General features: G+C 35.3%; 1 long non-coding RNA gene across 1 annotated transcript in view; it reads right to left on the bottom strand.

Moving 5' to 3' along the window:
- Positions 1 to 909: 909 nt before the first annotated feature.
- LOC111168916 (uncharacterized) overlaps positions 910 to 24,741 on the bottom strand; it is an 81,307-nt gene continuing 57,475 nt past the window's right edge. The window contains exon 4 of the long non-coding RNA XR_002643114.2: positions 910 to 13,381. This is a non-coding gene — a long non-coding RNA (uncharacterized LOC111168916). The remainder of the gene's footprint in view (positions 13,382 to 24,741) is intronic.

Consider the following 24,741-nt stretch of genomic DNA (forward strand, 5'->3'; position numbering starts at 1 on the left):
CTCATTTTTCTCAAGGTCCCTAGCATCCAAATGTTTTTATAAAATGTATACAATTAAATTTTAAAAAAACTACCTTTAAACTTGAGACATTTTTATAGCAAATATGAGAAAAAGAGAGGAGTTTCAATCTAAGACCAAATTGCTTTCAAAACATTTTGTTTTAAATACCTGAAAGACAGCGTGTCCAAAATAAAGAACAAAGTTGCCATCTTCAAACTCAAAGTAACAGCTATTCCCAGTATTTCCACCTTTATCAGTAAACTCTGCTCCAGTTTTCTAGTTTAAAATATTAAACTATCTTTCATTTCTTTTTATTTTTCATCATTCTTTATCTAACAGAATACTGTTTTTTGAAAATATTTCTTCAAGTGCAACTCTGTGTAAGAAACTTTATTTAAGATATTGTATTCTTTTCTCATTGATCCCAGAGAGCCATGTCTTTAAGACTGTTAGGGGCAAGCCCATCAAGGGTTTTTTAAGAGGTATAAACTCCTAGTTATAAAATAAATAAGCTACAAGGATATATTATAAAGCACATGGAATATAGTCAATATTTTATAATAACTATAAATGGAGTATAACCTTTAAAACTCACCATGTTGTATATCTGAAACATATAATATTGTAAATCAACTGTACCTCAATTAAAAAAAAAAATCAAGGCCAAAAAATCAAAACAAAACAAAAATGTTCTTTCTCAGTGACCCAGTAATTCTACTTCCAGTAATATATTCTAAAGAATGATTTTAATAGTGTCAAAACTTAACATAAAAGAATGTTTATAATACTGAAAACATGGAGTCAACATACATGTACAATTATGAAATAAAGAAATTATTAAATATTATGTAGCCATTAATATTTTGAACACTAATTATAATGGAAAAATGTTCATGATATGTGAATTGATATAAATTATATGAAAAAATATAAATTAAAAATTGCCATTAGCAATGAGCAAAGTGTACAAAAGCCTCACCCATATGGAGCTTATATTCCATTTGGAGAGACAATAAACAAATCAGCAAATTATAGTAGATTGGAAAGAATAGCTTCTGAAAAGAAAAATAAAGAAGGACAAGGGATATCGAGTGTTGGAAAGAGGGAGCAATTTTAACAGGGTGTTCTGGAAAGGGTTCATGGACAGGTTAGTATGTAAGCCAATATCTGAAAAAGGTGAGAGAGAAGCCACGAGGACACCAGGCAGAGGAGATTCTAGGTAAAAGAAACAGCTAATAAAAGGATCCAGAGTTCTGAGAAACAGACAGGAGGCTAGTGTGGCTGGACCAGAGGGAGTGAGGAGAGATTAGCCTGAGATGAGCTTAGAAAATAATGGTGGCCAGAATGATTAGAACTTTGTAGGAACTTTAAAGAACTTTGGTTTATATTCTGAGTGTGATGAGGAGGCACCAAAAGATTCTGCACAAACAATGGCAAGATCTGATTAACTTGTGACTACTATGTTGAGGGCAGTCTATAGCGCTCAAGGATGGAAGCCAAGAGACCAGTAATCTAAGAGAGATGTGATGATGGGGTTCAGAACAGGGTGAGATTAATAGAGGTGGTGAGAAGTGGCACAATTCTATCCTGAGAGAAGAGCCTGAGAGTAAAGCCAACTGGATTTAACAACTGACGATGTGGATGTGACAAAAAGTGTGGAGCCATTAACTGAGATGGGAATGATTGTGGGTGAAGCAGATCTGGGGGTAAGATCCGGTTCAGTTGTGGACATATTAAGTTTGAGATGTCTGTTAGATATTCAAGGGAAGGTATTGAAGGAGCCTGAAGTTTAGGGAAACAGATAATTAAAAGCATGAGGAAAGATGGAGTAGAGAGTTGAGAGATAAGTCTTGAGGAGTCTCCAATATGAAGAGGTCTCTGGGAAGCAGAGGAAATACTTCTAGAATTTTTATTTTGTTCTTTTTTCAAGCCTATTTTTCTTCATAGTTTGCTACTGTTCTCTTTATGTTTTGTTCCTTATTCCTTAATCATTGTAAACATACATTTTTATATTATTTTTCACTGTTTTCCTAAGAGTAGAAGTTCTTGATACTCTTTAACTCTACCATGGGAGAGCTCTTCCAAAATGGGTGGTGTATTTGCTTCTTCCAAGTGGCCCAAACAAATATTAATTTTTTTAGTTTCACTTTTAGGGATCCCAAACCTCAAATTCATGGAGAAGATAACTCAGGGATTTTATTTTCCTCAGGGGAGGCCCCTAACCCTGAGCCCAGACAGAAACAAATGTTCCCTGTGCAGTTGTTTTGTTTTATTTTTAAATTTTCTGTTAACATGAAAACTTTTGAGAAACTAAGTTTTTTTTCCCCCAGCTTTATCGAGGTATAATGGACAAAAATTGTTTATATTTAAGGTATACAACATAAGGTTTTATATACACATATATTGTGAAATGATTACCACAATCAAATCAATTAACATGTCCACATACCTATCACCTCACATAGTTACTATTCTGTGTGTGTGTGGTAAGAGCACTTGAGATCTACTCTTTAAGCAAATTTCAAGTATATAATACCTTGTTATTAACTATAGTCACTATGCTGTACATAAGTTCTCTAGAAGTTATACATCTTATTCTAAATGTTTGTTCCCTTTGACCAGCATCTCCCCCACCCCACACCAGCCCTTGGTAACTAGAATTCTACTGTCTGGTTCTATGAGTTCAACTTCTTTAGATTCCACATGTAAGTGATATTATATGGTGCTTGTCTTTCTCTATTTGGCTTATTTCACTTAGCATAATGTCCTCCAGTTTCATCCATATTGTCTCAAATGAAAGTATTTCCTTCTTTTTAAAGGCTGAATAACATTTCATTACATATATATGTGTATTATATATATATCTCACATCACATTTTCTGTATTCATACATCTGTCATTAGACACTTAGGTTGTTTTTGTTATCTTGGTTAACGTGAATGAACATGGGAGTTCAAGACAGTGATTTTATTTCCTTTGAATATATAGCCAGAAGTAGGATTGCTAGATCACACAGTAGTTTTATTTTTAATCTCTTGAGGCACTTCCATACTCTTTTCTATAATGCCTATACCAATTTACGATCCCACGAACAGTATATAAAGTTCCCATTTCTCCACATCCTTGACAACATTTGTTATTTTTGACTTTTTCATAATAGCCATCCTAACAAGCTTGAGGTGATATCTCATTGTGGTTTTAATTTGCATTTCCCTGAAGATTAATAATGTTGAGCATGTTTTCATATATCTGTTGGCCATTTGTATGTCTTGTTAGAAAATTGTCTGTTTAAGTCTTTTACCTACTCTATAATCAGTTTATTTGGTTTTTTGCTATTGAGCCCCTTATATAGTTTGGATATTAACCCTTTATTGGATATATGGTTTGCAAATATTTCTCCCATTCTGTAGTTTGCCTTTTCATTTTGTTATCTGTTTCATTTGCTGTGCAGAAATATGTAAATAATCTAGGCTTTAATAAATGATTTCTATTCAAATCTCCCTTCTCTTAAAGATTCAAGGCCCTCTTCAGTCCTCACATGGACACTAAACCCAAACCCACATTAATAGCATCTCCCCCTACTTCAGGGCAGCAGCAGGTGAATACCTCTGAGTGGTGGAGGACAGGGGGTTATAAGTGATACTTCATTTCTTCCTTTTTGTATCTCTATATATTGTTTTCTACAATAAAAATAAATTTTTATTATTGTAAGAAAAATAAAGCAAATATGAGTTTGTAAGTGTTCCCTGCTAATTAGATACTGACAATATACATGTTTTACTCTATATGACACAGAACTATCCATATGTGTGAAAAAATAAAGGATGTATTTTCTGTTTAGATCAGAGTTGGAATGTGCATATGGCTTGTCCTCAGTGGTACAGGGAAGTCATTGGGGCCTTTAAAGGAATCTAAAGCATATTTCAAATTTACCTTTCTACTCAGTTGTCTGAACAATAAATTATGTGCCGATTTTATTTCAGCATGGTGCCAAATATCTTAATAACAATGGAATATTTCTTAGTCATCTGAATTTTTGGTGTACATGACACAAATTTGCAGATTTTTAAAAAAGAGCTGTGTTGACTGTATTTTTTAATCTGCTTGTTGAATGCAGTCATAATATGAACCACCTACAAAGAACATTTCCTTTCTTCCATTTCATTTTCTAAGGTGTCTCAGAAAATTTATTAGATAAAGAGATGGAAATAAAGAAGGCTATTATAGGAATGTTTTCACTTAAGGAGTTTTTCCTGGTTGATATATATTTCTGTGTAAAATTGCAGGGGGGGGAGGTCTTTCCTCTCTGTCAAATCTTTGATCCTAACAAAAAGAAATATTCCAGATGAAGGCAATGAAATGCTTTTATGAAGTTCTCTCTTTTTGAGGACAGTTAAGTGTTGAAAAGTTGTCCCTTCATTTTACCTGTCCTTGAATCTCCATATGGTTTGCTTCACATTTACCAAAATGAAAATTCAGATAAATAGGACCAATGTAACAAGTTGTGTAATTTGAATATATAATAAAATGAATTTTCAAATTGCTACATTCAGAAATGCAGCTACAGCGAAATGAGAACTTCTTTCCAGAGGGGAGAAGGAGAAGAAAGGAGAAGAAGAGAAGCTTGCAGAGGCTGTATTTACACAGGCAAAATAAAGTAGAAAGTTAAGATACTCTCTGGGGAGAAAGGTCTCTCTGAAATGGTATCTCAGCCATGCAACTTCTTCCTTCCCCCTCCATCCACTTCCCTGCCCTTTTTCCTTTCTAATCATCTCTTTCATTTCAGGGACACGTCAAAGATAATTTTCATACAGAGATGTCAAAATCCATTTTTACAGTTTCCAAAGAGGCTTCAACAGAATCATGTGAATTTTATTAATTCTCCACTACATTTTTTCTATCTAGGCTTAGAGAAAGGGTGGGAAAGTTTGTCCTTCAGCTTCTGTCAGCAAATGACAAGTTCTATTCTTTTCAGAAAAGACTAGTCTGCTGGGAGTTCATTCTACTATATGTGTAGAAAAGTCTAGAAAGATAGGTTTAGATGGTCTCAATTCTCCCAAGATTTTTTAAAAAGTACTTTAACTTCCTGAAGCACTGCAGACAGGGAAGGAGGTGGTATGATTCAAAAATATTCCTGCCAGAGATATTCTCGAAGGACCAGGGATGCTTACAACTACAGATAGTGTAAGAGATCAGCCCATCAAATACTTGTCTTCTTCTTTTGGGTCCCCTCTACCAGCAGCATTAGTACAGAGAAGGCTTTCAGAATTTCTTTAAAAAGTAACACACATGAAAGTTTCCAACTGAACCTGATCTGTTACTCATCTGCTCCTGGGTTTGCTTTCCTTTGGAATCATAATTTAAAAAAACAACAGAATTTCTTAGTAATACTAATGTAACCCTGTAATTAAGAAGTGCATAAAAGGAGTTAAATTTCCATTTTCCCTATTTATGCTGTGCTTTCCAGGAAAGAGACATGGTATTTGGAGGTGGGGGCAAAGAGAGGATGGACAGTGTTTCATTCGTGCATCAGTAACTGATTTTGAAAGTTCTTCAGTAAAAAATTGCTTTCGGCTTCCACAATAAATAAAATTACACTTTGGTATTTAAATACACTCCCTATTAAGATACAAAGAAGGCAAAAATTTCTTGCCAGTTTCTGGTTGACAATCTCTATTGTTCTTATGTAAATTCCACAGATATGCTTTAAGAAAGGGGCTTGGTAGTGGGGACTGTTAAGACATTTCTTTAAATAAAGCACTTTAGAGACTTACATTTCTAAAGATTTAATTAAAACATAGAGGGAAAATCAACTGCTAGAACTGACAAATTATAGGAGGTGAATTAGTGGGAAGATATCACGTATTTATACACAACTTCTTCCTAACAGGCCTAAGATTCATTAAAAATATTTAATTATGATTCCATGTAAAGTAAGAGGTATGCATTACATTTTACAGATTAGAGTCCAAAATTCTAAAGCAAAGAAAGATTGAATAACTTGATAAAGGTCACTGGAAAATTCTTCACACCAGGGAAATTGACACATGAGTTCTCTGGCAGTCCACACAGTTTGGTATTCATTAGATTATATATGATTAATTTTGATATGGACAAATCTTGAACTCATACTATATGGAAACAATTAATAGACTTGACCGTAAATGTTCACAGAGTAAGAAAAATAGCCTTCTGTTAGACAAATATGGTAGTGGCTATGTGGGCGTGCTACTGATTTCACCAACACACTCTTCCCCGAAATATTGCATCACTATTCTGGAACACATGCTGCTGCCCTCTTTAATTATGTGTTTAGATGGCAAGCTACTTCCTGGAATTAGAGAAGTAGCAGTTCAGCATCTAGCCTCTGAATTGAACCAGATGACCTTATGTTATAAAGGAATGGCAAAATAGGAGCTGACCACAGGCCTGTCTGCTGGATCCAAAGCTATATTTGTGGGCAGCAGTGCTGGATACTGTTGGGAAGTTTGTCCTTCTTATAATCATCTTTTCAAAAGTCAAAAAGTAGGAGAAAAGGAGAGAGGAAATTAGAGGCATGGAGTTGATGATGTTGATTATTGAGACTGACCATTTTATCTTTGGAAATTCTTCAAACTAAAATCTGGGCCTGGTGATAAACAAAGATAAGCGAGAAAAGATGAGTCCCCAGAGGATTCATAAAATGCAGATTAGTCAGACACTTCTATTGATGTCAGTCTAATCAAGCATGTAATTTAGCAATTATGTAAATTTTAAACTGTACTAGTTAAATACATTCAAATAGCATGCACCTGTGTCCCATGTTGGAGTCTTAATATTAACTTAAATTGTAACCATATTGTTTTTTATTTTGTGCCAACATAACTGAATCTCAAAGCAATGCAGTAGGAAATTATTAATACAATCAAAAGTCATTAATATGGCATAGAGTTAGCTTTCTTGTCAAGTTTGATATAGAGTTTCTGTATTTTTCCAAAACCAGTTTCAGCCCAACTTCCCTTAACGGTTTTGAAAATACAAACAGAGCAAGTTGAAATGGTATATTGCCTCCAACTCTATTCCCACAGGTGGATTTAAGTTAGTGCTACACAGTCCAAATTGTTAAAGAATTGGCAGCTCTAATACTGCAGTCTGAAGTTCATTCCAGCAATTCTAAGAGGAAGCAACACAGCACAATTTTTTTTTGGAATGTGTATCACTTTACTAATGTTTCAAATGTTTATGTGTAGAAGGATCTTATATAATCCTTTCATCTAATAGATAAGGAAGCTGAGTGCCAGACAGGTTGTTTGATTTGTCCAAGGACACACAATTAATAGTCAGAGTAACAGAGCCAAGAACTCCAGTTTCTTGGCTGATAGTGAGGTTTGGAAATGGGAGGCTTCATATAGTTGCCATTTCACTTTTTGATATGCTTAACTGTGGTCGTGATTTTTTCCCCCAGTTTAACTATTATAAAGTTCATCTCACAGTTCTCAGTGGCAAGTAGAGAAGGGGCGTGGACTTTGGATATATTGGGATAGAAAGATTGACAGGCTTGAAACAGAGAAGAGGACTAGACAGGCAGTCTCAGAAAACTTGGGATCTTGTCTTTGTTTCAGCTCTTTCTAATAGCGATGGACTGCAGTTTTCTTCAACTCCTTGAATTCATTTTTTCCTTTAGAAAATAAGAACCATATCCTTTTCCCTGTCCACCCCAAAGAGTGGTCTGAAGTCTGAAATTCAACCATTTAGATAATAATTTTTATAAAGTGTAAAGCACCTCAAGTGTAGGCCATCATTATCACAAAGTGCCACTCAACTTTCTGAAGATCTCCAAATTGGATTCTTCACTGGTGAGAAATAATATCTCCAGTACAGAGGGACACTTACTATCAAGCCATTGTTTAGAAGAAGCAATCATGATCAAAAACTCTCCTGCCTAAGAGTTTCAAGAATCAGAGTGGCTAACACACCAAGAGCAGGACTTTCAGGCAAGCAGATCTTTGCACAAACAGAGAAAATTTTACCCTTTTCATCCTGGAGTGAAGTGTTGAGACAATTGCTATTATTCACTTGACTGTCACTTTCCAAAGTAGTTAAGGCAATTATATCTGATGACATTTATTACCTGAGAGAAAAATATGTGGTGGTACATATTATAAAAAATATTGTTTGAGCCTCAAGCATTATTACATAGGAAAATTTTTTCTAATGTAATATTTTAAAATAGTATTTATTTTATGTTCTTAGGCTCTACTGTGCTGTATAAATAAAAAAACATTTATGTTTAAAATCTTTTGGAGGGAATAATAGCTTTCAGTTTTTATTCCACCTGGAATTCTGTACCTTTCCCTGATATAACTTTTTATATTATGAAGGCATTTTGAAGGTCTGGAATCAGATTTAGAATCAGTTTATCTCTACCAGATGAGTCCTTTTTAGAAGGACTGACTGACTAAATTAATTTTAACAAACAAAAAAGAAAGGAAGGAAAGATAGAAAGAAAGAAAGAAAGAGAGGGAAGGAAGAAAGAGAATGAAATATGTAATAACTGTTCTTTTGTTTATGTTTGCTTTAAATTATTTAAAATATAATTTTAATGTTTTATAGTTTTTTTACATAAAACTTATGCTGGTTTATCAGTATTGTTTTAGGATCCAAACATTTACAGAGGCAACAGTATTTATATATAATGAAAATCACATTTATTATCTTCCACTCCAAAGCATCTGCACCCTCTGAGGGCATTAATATCTTCTTCATTACCTACTGTTGATTCTACTCCTATGTTTATTCTATTTCTAAGTTATTCTCCACCATCTCTCTAAATAGTTTGTATCTAGTAGAATGCAACTTATTTATAAACTTTTATAAGCTTACAATTCAAAAAACCTTTGCCTAATTTACCTAATTACTCCCATTTCATTGTTTTAGAACAGAGGCCAATAAAGTATGGCCTGTAGGCCTAGTCTAGCCCTCTACCTTTTATTTATAAGTAAAATTTTATTGGAACACAGCTATGCTCGTTTCTTTGCATATTGCCCATGGCTACTTTTGCCCTACAATGGCAGAACTGAGTAGCTGTGACAGAGACTGCGTGGTACACAAATCCTAAAATATTTATTATCTGGCCCTTCACAGAAAAAGTTTGGTGACCCCTGTTTCAAAGGATTGTTTTCCACTCAATCTTACTAATTGTGGGGCCTGAGTATTTCCTTCTCCAGCCCTTTCTTCTTGCATATCCCTGGAAATAGTGTGCTTCTCAGAAATTCAATAATAAGAGCCTAAGTATATTCACAGCCATGTTGCTCTTTCCTTCTCAGTGGGAGCTACATGGCGCCCAGTGGCTAGAAAGTGGCTACTCATCCCAATGCCACTGCACATCATTAATATTTATTCAGCAACTTATGATGTACAAAACTGCCATCCAGATGGCACTATTTTTCTCTCTAGAAAGCTCACCTTCCATACTACCTCATCTTGAGTCATCTTCAGGATAACTGCTAAAGTCTGCCTTGTCCATTAGTTAATAAGATCACCTTATTTTTATAGTTCTATTCTAAAACTTTTTTCCTAAAGTTGTTCAGAATCTTTGAATTCCCTTTCTCTTTCTATCCCTACACCCCCCTTCTATCCACATACTCTTTCGTATCCTTATACCCCGTATCATATTAGCCCAGTCTTTCACTGTTCCTTTCTCTGCTCTAAGTACTCTCTTAAACCACATGCTCTGTCTAGAATGCACTTAACCATGAGCCAGTTTCTACCATATGGACAAGGTCAACATCCTAGAAAAGGCTAGAGCAATAAGACAAAGGACACTTGGATTCTTGGGAGACCTACTGGGGCAGAGCCACCTAGAGACCTTGAACCAGCCACATACCTTTGAACTGTTGTGTTAGAAAGAAATAAACCTCCTTCTTGTTCGAGCCACTGTGTTTTAGGTATATTTGTTACATTATCAGTCTGTACTCCAAGTAATGCATAACTAATTTAATTTCTATACTCCCAGGTTCCCATTAACCCTTTTTTTTTTTTTTTTTTGTGGTACGCGGGCTTCTCACTGTTGTGGCCTCTCCCGTTGCGGAGCACAGGCTCCGGACACACAGGCTCAGCGGCCATGGCTCACAGGCCCAGCCGCTCCGCGGCATGTGGGATCTTCCCGGACCGGGGCACGAACCCATGTCCCCTGCATCGGCAGGCAGACTCTCAACCACTGCGCCACCAGGGAAGCCCCAACCCTTTTTTTTTCAGTAGTTTTACTGGCAACAGCAAGTGAAGCACAGAACTCTGGATAAGCTAATAACTCTTCTCTTTTCCTATTTATCTCTTTATTCTCCATGTAACTTTAGAAAATAAAATTAAAACATTTCTTCCATTTTGTGTTAATTTGTTTTGAATAGCAATACATATTATATTTTTGCTAAAAATCCAGAGTTCTTTCTGTCTTGTGAAACAAATTTTTGATGTACTCTCTGAGACAAGGGAAAGCTCTGTACCTTGATGATTTCGATTCACTAACTAAAATCTCTCAGAGTGATCAGAGGACTATCTGTGTCCTGATGGTTGTTTATCTTCAGACAAAAAGGGGCTGTTAAAATAACTTTGGTTACATTTAAATTTAGCCATGTTACTTGTCTCCATGAATGTTGATAACCAAATACTCTCCAGGTTCCATAAAATTTTTTTCACTTATTTTAAACATACTTGCTTTCATAGATGAGCCAACATTGACCCCCTATGCCTAATTATAAAAGTGAAAGACAGAATAAGAATGTTTGCTTTACTTACACAGTGGGGAAAATTTGAGTAGGGTCAATTAAATGGTTATAAACATTTAAATTCTGACCAGGGAATTTAACCTTCTGATACAAAAAAATTAAAATGTATAGGGAAAAAAATCTTCACAAAATTATAAAATTCTAGGAAGTATATATGTCAAATATGCAATTTTTTTGAGAAAACAGGCCCTGTAGAAATATAAATAGCCAAGATAGCAGGTCTTTTTGATCAAAGAAAGCCTCTCTCACAAATGATGACCTTTGGAGAAATTAAATAGTGACCTACAGGGAGTGCAGGATCAGGTGGAGTGACAAACAATTTGAAAATATATAAATTAGATTTGTTTTAATTCATCATTAAACCAATGTCATTTCAAAAAACTAATACTCTTGATAAAAACACAAAACTGTTTAAAATGCTTGGGTTTGATTTATGTTCACATTAATTTTACTTACAACCTTTAAATTTTCCAACAGGATGACAACTATAACGTAAATCTCATATACATCAGGGATTTTTTTTTTGGCTGACAAGTGAAAACAATACACCTTTTCAATGGCAAATAAGAATATGATCAATCACAAGGAAGGAAACACAATTCGTTATATCCAAAGTGCTGAATATTAAATGCCTTTTTGTTGAAGAACATTCAGAATAAGCTATGCCATAAACTTCAGGATCTGGTCAGCCCTGATACACCCCCCCCACTGTTTCTAAGGCAGGTAATGTCTGTAGTAATCTCATTCAGAAAGGGAAAGAAGAGGAAAGAAATATGCCTTAAAGCATAATGGAGAAAAAAAAAACGAGAAACAGACTTAAGTTACCAGAAGTCTTGATGGGGCAGTAAAAATTGTCACTTTTCCTCTGATGGGCTCAAAAGTATCACGTTTTTCAGACTTCAAACAGCTTTTATGTGACTTCTTCTTAGTTTATTTCCCAACAATGGACGACATTTTTAGCTTGTTAAATATCATAGTAAAGATGTGCAGGAAACACACTTAAATCTTAAGTTTCTTGGACAAGGAGATTTAACTAGTTTGTTTTTATTGAAGTGGTGAGTTCATAGGTACCAGCCAAATGCTGAAGTTAGACATTCACGAATATTGGAGTGTCATTAGTTTTAGTAGGTTGAATTTTCAGTCACATCATCATATTTAGGTTTCAAAATAAATTTCAGTCTACTGGGAGATATAAGGTTATCAAATTTTATGTTCTTGTCTTTGAGAATTTTGCTCTTCTTTTGGCTGTTGAGGTGAATTTCTTTGTAAGTGTCTTGGACTTTGATCAGAGGAAAGAGGAAAAAATTAAGTATTTATTACAGTGTGGGGCTGTGTTTTTTTGCCATATGGAAAAGTAGGAGAGAAAATAAATGCAATATATTACTAAAGGCTTTTCAGGTATCTTAGGATAAAACCTTCTTTTTATTTGCATGCTTTGAGTATTTCTCCCCCATGAGCCCCTAGGCACTTTAAAAGTCAAAGCAAACTTAACGGCACTTTTTTCTCCAACAATGTTATGTGTGTTTAGGTCCCTGAAGAAAAATGTGTTCTAAGTTTGTTTTAAAAATCCTTCCGTTGTGTTCATTGTATGTTTCAAGATGTTCAGTGTAGACTATGGATAAGGGAAGAGAATAGAAGGAGGGAAATAATAAAAGGGAAACTAATAAAAAATTTTTGAAAATGACATCTAGCTCCAAAAATACAACTCTAAAAAACCATTAGTCATTTTATTAAACATATTAATTAAGCTAATCAGCTGGGATGATTAGAGTAGTAAGCTGGAAAGTGAGCTGGTGGAGTTACTAAAGGAAGTTTCTTCTACCTGGGGTTGCGATGTCATGGATACAGGGCTCGGCTACACGGCTTTGGGCTTTTGCAGAGGAAGTGGTTTTTCAGATGACAACTACTTAGTTACCCCTCTCTGCTTTAAAAAACAGCCAGAAAATTAACCTTCAAAACTAATTTGCTGAGTTAAGAGGCCAAACATAGTGCATTTGCTCTATCAGGACACCTAACAGCATCTGAGGGAACAAGACTAGGCTTCATGGATAGCCAGGTTTGAGTCTTGGTTCTACCATTTATTGAGTGGTAGTAGGGGAGGTGACTATAGGAGGGAGGAACCTTACGCAGTGAATTATTCTTTCAACACAGTTTTGCTGCATAGTTATCAGGCATTCACCTATTCGATGGGAATCACAATTCCCACATCATAGCATTATTGTGAGAACCAAATGAATTAGCGAACCTAAAGTACTTAATACAGTGCCAGGCATACACTAATAGCTTAATATACAGCAGGTACTATTATTACAATCAGTGAAAATAGCTAGTAAAAAGCTTACCTTTGAGGATCTATTGTCCAAAGCACACATGCAAAACAACCATAAAGAAGCAGCTAGGTTACAGAGTGATTAAAGAATTAAGACTCTTGGGCTTACCTGGTGGCGCAGTGGTTGAGAGTCTGACTGCCGATGCAGGGGACACGGGTTCGTGCCCCGGTCCGGGAAGATCCCACATGTCGCAGAGCGGCTGGGCCCGTGAGCCACAGCCGCTGGGCCTGCGCGTCCGGAGCCTGTGCTCCGCAGCGGGAGAGGCCGCAGCAGTGAGAGGCCCGCGTACTGCAAAAAAAAAAAAAAAAAAAAAGAATTAAGGCTCCTATGAAAAAGTTCTTAAATTTTCTCTAGATATTTGAATCATCTTATATCTTGCTCCTATTATATATCTAAGTTTATATCCAATAAATTAAAAACTACTGTTTATTAAAGGATAAATTTTTAGCAGAAAAAGCATTTTGGAATGTGTATATATATATATATATACACCTGTTCTTATTAATCTAAGCCAGAGATTCTCAAAGTGTGGTCCATAAAAACCTGGGGATCACCCAAGACACTTTGAGAAAAATATATTGATAACAATGATAAGTTATTCTTTGCTTTTTTCATGATGTTTACATTTACACGGTGGTGCGAAAGCAATAGTGGGTAAAACTGCTGGTGCTTTAGCACAAGTCAAGGCAATGGCACCGAACAATAGTAGTAGTCGTTATATTCTGCATCATCACTTGCAGTAAACGAAAAAAAATGCCAGTTTTACTTGAGAATATCATTGATAAACCAGTAAAAATATTAGCTTTATTAAATCTAAAACCTGGTGTATACAGGTTTTTATTATTTTGTGTGACAAAATGAGATCACACAGAAAGCACTTCTGGTGCATACCAAAACCCAAAATGTAATGATAGTCTTGAGGAAAAGCACCTACGTGATTGTTTGTGCTGTGAGATGACCTAGCCACATTTTTCATGGAATTGTTTTTATTTGAAATAATGACTGATAGACAAGGAATGGTTAGTCAGACTTGTGAAGACATTTTGTCAAAAATAAATGAAGTGAGCTTGTCACTTCAAGGAAAACAATCGACACTGTTACCAGTAATAAAGAATTTAAGCTTTCATAGGAAACATAATTTTGGGAAACTGGTATCTGCCACTGCAAATACCAAATGTTTAAAAACTTATCAATGGAGATCAGTGATGATATTAACAAATGAGATTTTTTTCATATTGTACAATGAAATGTGTCAATCTTTGGAAGATTTGTGTAACTCTGTGAATTGATAATCTTCTGATGAACAAGGCATGCTGTTACTACAGAAAACAAACAAAAAGATTGATAAGAGATTCAAAGTTCCATTCAAAGTTCAAGGTAGATGAGTAGATTTTAAAATAAGAGTATGAAAAATTCACAGGCATGGTTTCAGATTCCACACTGAAAGTAACCTTTGAAAAACAATGGTCAAGTTTTGGTGTAATATTAAAGGAGAATATCCCCCATTATCTGAAGAACTTATTAAAATAAAACCCCCTTTTCCAACTACATACTTGTGTGAGGCTGAATTTTCTTCATAAACTCCAATCAAAACAATATATTTCAAAGGACAGAGTACAAAAGCAGAAATGAGAATTCAGCTATCTTCTATAAAACCAGATGATAAACAGATATGTAGAAATTTAAAGTAATGTCACTTCTCACTATTGTTTTTATTTTTGAAAATATAGTTACTTTTCATAAATGTTACTTTGTTAACATGTAATGGGTTTATTATTGACATTTTACAAAATTAATTATTTATAACCATTCTGTTTCAATTATTATATGGTATATAATCACAGGTAGTCAATAGATATAACCCATAAAAGAAAAGTTCTTTGGGGTCTCCATAATTTTTTTTAAGAGTGCAAATATGTTCTGAGACCAAAAAATTTGAGAACCTCTAAAAATCAATGACCTGAGCTTCTACCTCTTTAAGAAGTTAGAAAAAAAAAAAGATCAAAGTAAACTTAAAATAACTTGACAAAAATTATTTAATAGAGATAAGGGAAAACAAACACAGAGAAATTTAATAAAGCCAGTAAAGACAGCTCTTTGAAAAGGTCAACAAAATTGATAAACCCCTAGCTAGATTGATAAACCAAAAAAAGGGGAAAAAGAATATACATTACCAAAATCAATAATGAAAGGGATTCATCACAACAGATTCAACAGGTCAGACAATAACAAAAAATATTATGGACAATTTTATGCCAACAAATTTGACAACTTCAACGAAATTGACAAATTGCTTGAAAATACCTTGCCAAAACTGTTAAGAGATAGAACAGACAATTTGAATAGCCATCTTTCAAATAAAGTAAAACTGTTATCAAAAACCTCCCCCAAAGAAAAATCCTGGCTATTAGTTTTACTGGTAAAATCTATCAAATATTTAAGGAAGAAATATCACTAATCTGGTACAAATTCCTTCGGAAAATATAGAGAAAACACTTGACAGTATTTGCTGGTGGATTGGAGATGAGGAGTGAAAAAACAAAGGGAACAGGCTGACGTATAATTTTGTTTTGTGCTACCTGGGTAAATTATGGCATTTACTAGAATAGGGAAGAAACAGATATGTGGGAAAGGAGAAAACATACATTAATAGCACTGTTTAGAACACTGAAAGTTTACTTGCCAAGTGTGTATGACAAGTCTACAATTGGATATATGAGTCCAGAGATCTGTGGTGTAGTCCAGGGCAAGAGCTGTAAGTGTGGGATTTATCAGCATGTAAAGCCATAACCGAGATTACCTGGAGACTGAATGTAATACATGGAAAAGAGAAGGAGCTACAGGACTGAATACTAAAGTATACCAGCATTGAAAGGTAGAAGAAGAAGTTAAGCTGGCAAAGGAAACTGAGAGGGCATGGGCACTGAGGTCATAGGAAAACAAGGAGATATATGGAGATGAAGACAGGGGTCTTTTCTATCAAATGCAACTGAGAGGGTAAGTACCATTGAATGTGTCTACACAAAAGTCACTGTTGACCTTGACAAGGGCATTTTTAGGGCAGGGCTGGAGAGGGGAGTCTTACTGGAGTGGGTCAAGGAGAAGAAGTTGAGATAGAGAAGAAATAGAGAGAGAGAGAGAGAAACTCTTTCAATAGGTTTTACTGTAAAGGGAAGGAAAAAATGTGTTAGCGGATTGTAGATACGAGGATCAGTACATTTTTTTAAGGTTATAATTCCAATGGGAAGCATCCATTAGAGAGGAATACATTAGTGATGTAAAAGAAACAGGGCTGATCTATGCCCTTGAAGAGAAGCAGAATGAGCAAACAGGTTGGGAGGAAAAGCAGAGTATAGGCAAAAACACAGGTGGATTCCTGATTTGCTGGTGAGAAGAAAAAGGTAATCCCATCAGAGGGCTTTGGTTTTCTTTGTGAAGCATGAGGAAAGTCAGCAGATGAACGCAAGAGAAGAGGATGGGACAGAACATGAAATATTGGTGTTGGGTATAGGAAAAGTGAACACTCTGGGGAAATTTCATAGGATTGTAGGGGAGTATTGAGTGCCCATTTGAGAAATATTGTGAATTTAAAAGAAAACCATTTACCTGAGTTGTGAATTTCTTCCCCAGCAATATTCAATTACTTTAACTAGCAGTAATTGGATAGTTAATCAGGGTTCTGGAATTGTCAAAACAAAGAAATATGACAGAGTGAGAGAGAAGCAGGGAGGTAGAGTGTTTTCACAACCATCCTCTCTCCCTAAGATCATCAGAGTAAAACAATTACCAAGGACGTTTTGCTTCAAATCCACTGCTAAATATAGTATGAAAGGAACTCATTTTTTTTCCAGAGTTTATGGCTATGTGTCCATGACCTCACAGTTTTCAGTGGAAAAAGGGAAATGTAGTGGTCCACTGCCCTGAAAATTCCTCTTGGCTTTTAGATTCCACCTTCTTGTATTTTCAGCAGTCATCTGACCATAAACACTGCTATCTCAGGTATTTCTTCTTCTAGTAGCATACTGAGAACTTGTCTGCCACCCTGCTCAAATAAAAACTTGGTTGCTATGTATTTGTTGAACCTCACACAATTCTTGAACAAGAGAGAGTTGGCTCCCTTTTTCCTGGTGACAGGAATCAGTGTGACAAAATTTCAGACACCGAAGATTTCATAGGGGCTAGAGCATGTTGACCAACCAAGTCACTAACATTGTCCTCATCCAATCGAACTTATCCTCTAAAAGACTCACTGTGAGGTCACTGCAATTCTGATCTGTAGACCAGCAGAGATTAATTCTGTGCAGGCTGATGATCTATCTTTAGAGCTCACTGGAGTTCTTGGCTCTTCTAAAGCTCATCATGTGAAATGTTTCAGTCATCTTTGACAATGTTATCGCCCGACATGCACATGAGCTTTGCCTAACACCAATAGCCAGTCCTAAAATATAGTACTGGGCTCTCAGATCAGTTGCTCTAGATCAAAAATCTATTTTGAAAACAACAGCAACAATGACAGCAACAGGGATTTGCATATTTAATTAGTTTTCTTCCATGGCTTCATTTGGTGATTGGCAATTATCAGTAACAATATTTATAATAGCTAATATTTACTGAGTACCATTCTAAATGTTTTATGTAGATTAACTCATTTAATCTTTGCAGCAACCTAACAAGATAGGTACTATTATCATTCCCATTTTAAAGGTAAGGAAACTGAGTCACAGATGGAGTAAGTAACCTGCTCAAGGTGAAGGTACTACATATCCAAGCTGCAATATCCAAGCTGCAATTTGAACCTTGCATCCTGGCTTCAGGAGGTAGTCGTAATCACATAATATTGCCCCCATAATTTACTGGGCTCAAGTAAGAGAAAGAGTTTATTTATTAGATTGTATAACCTTGTTTCTACTAAAATTTTATTTTAGAATACCATATATTTAAAATATAAGTCTGATCATTTAACTTGAGAAAGTTGTATTTGCATGAAAAAGAATCAGACTAGCTGACCTAACAGAATTCTCTAAATTCTCCTTTCTATATTATCGTCAGAAAAATGTAAGTTTTTGAACAGTATAAAATTGTTCTTATTTTACTTTTTTGGACTAACAAAACTGGCAATTTTGTGTGGCTCAGCTTAATGCAAAGGGGAAGCTACAAATCCATATTCAGTCTAGCTCTCTGCTCTATTTCAGTATCATGATGATTTTCACTGCCATTCTCGATCTCTTTCTTGGCCTCCCTTGTGTCAGGTACAACCACCATCTCTTGGTGAGAGAGCAAGTCAGGGCCAGGGGCAGAACTGTAACTGAGGGACAGAATCACTTCTTACAAGACAGCACTTGGCTGCTGATGTCTGAAGACTCCTGACCTTGGCCTCATTTGCCCTGCGAGCTCTTCAGTCCAAGTGCTCAATAATGTGAGATGTGACTTGCCTCTGAAAGTAGATTAAATCCTAGCCCTTGTTTTTCAAAAAAACTCCTCTTGAAACCTAACAGCAAAAGAGTCAGTCTTTCTGATTGAAAAGTTCACTAGTTATAATAATTCTAGAAGACTGTCAGACACTCGGGAATCATAACACCTACAACTAAATTCCTCATTTCTCCCACAGGATTTTTCAATGCTAAGAACAGCATCAATGCCAGTATTCCTGGCAAAAAAAAAAACATTGCTAATTGACAATCAGAAGAATCAGGCTAACGTGTTTACTGAGTGTGAACAAGAAAGGTTGTCACATCCAGAAATTCCAAAATAGTTTTCTTTCTTTAGAAAACATGTATGTATATCTTCCCAGGACAAGCAGCAGTTCTCTCACGTGTTTTAGTCTGTGTCATTGGTCACAGCTGAGTCAGAACAGAGGTGACTTCTGGACTATTGCAAGTGCCAATTTCTGTATTTGGCAAGGGTGGCAGTCTGGATGTCCTCATCACATGAAAAGGTTGACAGCATGGTCATTTTAAAATTTGCCCAGAAAGGCTATAGAAGGTATGAAAGGTGGCACCTAGAAGATAAATAGCAGGGTCAGGGAATAGGAACGTGGTTGTTATCACTGGCACAGACCATTCTTCCTGTCAGCAAGATATCACCAACACGGCTTTCACTGTGAAGTGATATGTTTGGGAGATACAAATAAGAGAATATAATTCCTATCCACTTCAGAAAGAGATAATCATGAACACCTAAAAATGACATACCAATATGAAGCAGACTGTAGAATAGCTAATGATACTTGGTTTTATAATCCCATACTCCCAAATTTCTAATAGCATTTACCAAAATTAGTGTCATTAGACAAGAAGATGTATAATCTTACAAGCGTCCTGGAAACCATCTCCATCAGCCATCATATATTAATGTATCATGCTGGAAAAATTATCTACAAATAGACTGATGAAAAGAAAGAAAGAAACAAGCTACTAATAGCTGGAAAAAAATACAAGCACTTTCTTCATCATACTGAAAATAGTCCTGCTCTTGGCAGGAGCATGGATACCATATAATCCAATTGTCTTCTCTTTAGAAATAAGGAAACTGAGCCCAGAAAAGCCAAGCAATATGTATCTTAAAAGAGCATTTCATTAAAACTCAATACACCTTCAATTTTCTTTTAAGAAATTTTTTATGATTTTCCTTCTGTCAATATTACAGAATGTCTGAGCTGCCAAAGGCTGGCTGAAAAATTAAAGACCTCCAGCCCTGTTTAATACTTGAAAGCCAGTGAGGTATATACTCAGTGTGATTCTTGGAAAAAGAGAGACATACACATGTTCTTTACATCTCGTCTTCTTCAGACAACCCAATGAGCAAAGCTCTCAACAAAAATATAGACATTGAGACAGTTTATTATGGAAAAATAGGTGATTTTGAGGTCAGAAGAGTTGGGTTCCAAACAGTTAAGGTGTTTGATATGGGGTACATTTCTGCCTTAGCTTTGTTTTGCAAAATTATAAAATGTACTTAATATTTCCTGACCTGTTGCAAAGTCCTTCAAAGCTAGATTTAAGCTTTGAACCAAATTATTCCCAATTCATGATTGTGCATGCATTTTAATCATATGTATGTGATGTACTGACCAAAAATAACATTTTAAAATTCTATTTCAAATAGTAAAAATTGAATTGTACAAAAATTAAATGTAAACTAAATGTAAATAATAATTTACAGGGTTATTTAGAAATTAGATGAGACACGGTATATTAAAACACAAGATATTATGCAAAATATATGGTAAATATTTACTGATAGTATCCTTTATTCGTTAATTAACATATTCAACAAATACTGAATACCTGTTCTGTATAAACCTACTACTATTATAGTTTTTTGGGTAATACAGCAAAGAATTTTACACATTTCCTAACGTGAGGGTCTGTTAGTATAAATGTCTTCAATAAGATGGAAAAGAGGTGTGATTACAGATGAATGACCAAGCTTCCCTTTGAATTTTAGGACCTCATACACAAGTGTTACCTCTTCACAGGTTTTTCCAGGACATTTAATGGCATTAAATCCTATTCTCACAACACCAATCCTGTTCAGCAAAAGCATTCTTTACTTGTTTGATTAAAAAAAGAATCTTCATTCTAGAGGGGAAAGGATTTCTTAAAACTCTTGGATAACTTTATTACAAAACTCATCATCAAATCCATTTAACGCTATGGCACTTTGTTTTTTATGCCTTTGGCAGAGAATTTGCTACTTTACTCTAGGAACCACGAAAAACACTGTAATTTTTAACTGTGAATGCAGAATATTTTGATTAAACAGAATAAATATTTTAGGAAAGATTATCTCCTCCTTCAGTTAAATTGCCTTGATTTTTCATTGCTTTCTGATTTTGACCTTTATAACATCATACACTAGATTAGAAGCCTGGCTCTGTCACTTACTAAATTTGTGACTTTGGTTATTTAACATCCCTGACCATGGGTATCATCTGTACAATGGGGATGAGATCAAAGTTTCTTTAGGAAAATTAAATGATGTCATGTATGTTGATGGCTCAGCACAGTGCCAGGCATCTCATACACACTCAATGACCATTTTTATTGTTTAATTAATAACACATTTTGGCAGCATACTTGATGAGATCATTGCCTTTATCCTCTTCAAAACGCTTTCTCTCAGCAATTTTGGGATATAATAAAATGAGGAGTGCACTGTCAGAGTAGCATCCTGCTCATTTTAAAATTCATAAAATGAGCCTGGCTGTAATTCTACTGTAAGAATTCCACACAATCCTTTCTTATTAATTTTATAAAGCATTCTTAATAACCTGTTTTGGCTTTTTAAACGTGAGACACCCCGCCTATTCAATATTCTGCTACAACCTAGCCACTTCCTCACGGACCTGAGCTTGTCCAAGCTGAAGTATTATACCTGTGCTTTCAAGACGGTCCTAGTTGGAGAATTTTTTCAAAAGATAGCAAGGTCCCTTCAAATTTTACGATCTTTAGCAAAGTCACTGTTTTAGATGTTGTTAAGACACTCATCAAGATGTCACTGAGAATGTAGATTTCATATGTATTAAAACTCGTAGAACAAAGAGCAAGGAGACCTCAGTGAACAAGACAGACATCATTCTTGCTCCTTGAACTTACCTTCTAGTGGGAAACAAAAAGTAAACACCAGCTTGAAATGAAAGAATTGTGGTACCCGTAATGAGTAGAATGAGATGATATAATAAACACTGAGCTGAAATAGAGAGTGATGTTGCAGGGTGGTGTGGATGGATGATAATGGCAGGGACCGCCTTTAGGTAGGGGAGTTGCTGAGAATGAAGCCTGAAACCCTATAAGCAAACGTGGAAAGGAAGCTAGACATACAGGATTTTGAGTAAAAGTTTTAGAATTTATTCTAAGTACAACCAGAAATCACTGAAATAATTTATATTAGGAGTGATATTATTTAATGTTTTAAGATCACTTAATATCTTCTCTATGTAGACTAACCAAAAGGCATTTTGTTAAAACAAAAATGCCTTCTTTGATACATTTGATTTTTTTTTCATTTTGATCATGATGTCATTGCTCAATTAGTTCAATAAATCTGTCATGTGACATGTCACAGTGCTAGAAACTCTCAGAGTAAAGATAGTGAAAAATGGTCCTCATGTTTTTCTATTGGTTAATTCTAATAGCTGAACCCCTAAATACAGTGCTTTGTTATTGTGCCTATGAATCATTTATATTTCAAAACTGTGTGCTAGAATTATATTTCCTCTTCACAGGTCCAGTGTCCTATACCCTGTGTCACTCAAAGAGAAATGTTGCTAGCATCAAAATCAACTCTATTTTCTAATACTTTATACCACAGTCTACTTTGCTTCATATTTTAATCATGACAGATTCATATAATTTTTCCCCCCCTGGAGTTTCAGCTCTCTTCCCTTTTGGCAAAAGAATAATCTGTATTCACAGTATTCTAGAGTTTTCCATTGTCTTAATCTGGTCATTTACTGCATGGAATCTTTCTTTTTTTTCCTGGACACATACTCTTCCTCAGCACACCAGTCCCCTCCTCCAACCTGAACCAGTTATGTTCTAGATTGTCTGCACAGCTTACATGCAAACACTTCCCTTCCCTGATTCCTGAGTTGGATGCTTTCTTGGATCTCAGATCTTCCACTTTCATGGTTTTCTCCCACACGCTACTAAAGTAACACCTTAAACAATTTCTCAAGGAAAAAAAATGCATAGATGGTAAGACTTCTCAATCTTTGCATGTTTGGAAATATTTCTAGTTGGACTTTTTAGCTGACAATTTTAGCTGAGTATAAAATCATAAATTCAAAACCTTTTTCCCTCAGAACTTCAGAAGCATCTACTGTTTTCTCACCACCCCTCTACCCCCACCCCACTGATTGAAAGCAGGGTTCCTCCTCCTTCTTTGCCTCTATATTCTCCTCCCATTCTTTATATTCATATATTCTCCTACTATTCTTTATATTCTTATATTCTCCTCATCATCTTTCTGGTAAATTTCGGAATCTTGTCTTTCTACTTTGTAAGTGGAAAGTTCATAATGATGTAATTTTCACGTATCCTGGTCAGGCTAAGGTAAGCATTTCTAGTCAGAAGAAATTTCCTTTTTCAGCTTTGGGAAATTTTGCTTTTATTGTTTATGTGATTATTTGCTCCCTTTCACATATTCTGTTCTCTCTTTTGAGACTCCTATACAGTGAGATGTTCAGAAATTGGGCCTTTTGGAGGAATCCTCTATTTCTCTTATCACTTTTTCATATTTTCTATCTTTTTTTTCTTCCTACATATTAGAAGCCTTGGTCGATTTCACCTTCTAGCTCTTTCATTAAAAGATATTTTGGCAATTCTCTTTTTTAAATATCCAAAACCTCCTGTTTTCTCTGATCATTCATTTTTTAAATTATTTTCTTCTGTTTATGGGAATATAATAACTTTTGAATTTCCCTAAATATAGAAATTATCATTTTTAATATTCTTTTTGTCCCAAATTATCTCTGCTTGCCCTGGTTTTGTTGTTTAGTTAATTATGATCTTTCTCTTCTATGCCGCTGGTAATACTCACAGTATATGAGTATATATACTCACAGTATATCACAGGTCTAATGACATCTAGAGGTCCCTTTACTTTTAATAAAAAATGAATAGGCTGATGATTCAAGGTGGTTGGGTGGTTTCCTCTGCTGTTGCATTTATGCATTTGAAAGGGAAGGAAGACAGAGATCTGAGTCATTGGGTAGAGCTTGTCAAAGGGCAAGTTTCAAGTTGGAGAGTACAGATAAGAAGTCTACCTGGAGGCTTAGGTCCCCAGATGTCAACATAAATAGGGTTTTCTCTAGACACTAAAATCCACCTCAGGCAACCTTAGCTCTTCCTCAGAAAAAATTTTCAATTGTTCTAGAGAAAGCCCTTTGCTCAATTTTTTTGCATGTGGGTAAATCCCAGCTGCCTGTTTAGCACATAGGCATGTGCAGGTGGGAGGGGTAAGACCAGAAGAAGCAATTTTATAAGAGATATCTTCAATGCTCCTGATTTCAACTCTACTCCTTACCCCCAAAATTTTCACTGAGAGATTGGCTCCTCCCTCCCCTGCAGCCCTTACATAGAGTGATCTGGACCATAATTTCTTTTGCTCTGTTTAGTCATACATTCACTTCCATCTGCTTTCTGCTGTCCAGAAATATGTTCTATTGTTGCTTTGCTGAAGAGCATATGTGATGGCAAATATTGTTGCAGCCACTTTTGGAAAATACAATCTTCCATACTAGTAAATGCTAGAGAAATAGCTACCAGTCAATTTCAGCACAGCACAGAAATGGAACAGGTGTTGGGTAAGGGAAGGGGTACACACAAAAACAACTCATTTTATCTTTATATTCCAACTCAAGAATTTATTTAAAATACACTTATTCAGAAGACATTATTCAGAACATAAGCTTTCCTACTGTTTAACTTCTGTCCATGTATTTGCTGTCCTTTATTATTTGCTCTTTATATTCATTAAGACCTTTAGTATCTTGGAATTCAACTTAAGGAATTCAATTCAACTTAAGGAAAATCTACTGATACTCTCTGCTCCAGGTATGCTCACGATTTTTATATTGTCTTCTCCCCAACTTAAAAATGAGTATTCTCTGATTTAGAAATACAACCTATCTTGTAACTTTTTAT

The sequence above is a fragment of the Delphinapterus leucas genome, chromosome 12, assembly GCF_059928025.1.
Source record: "Delphinapterus leucas isolate spDelLeu-1000000601 "Yukka" chromosome 12, BTC_Dleu_Yukka2, whole genome shotgun sequence".
In the NCBI taxonomy this organism is placed as follows: domain Eukaryota; kingdom Metazoa; phylum Chordata; class Mammalia; order Artiodactyla; family Monodontidae; genus Delphinapterus; species Delphinapterus leucas.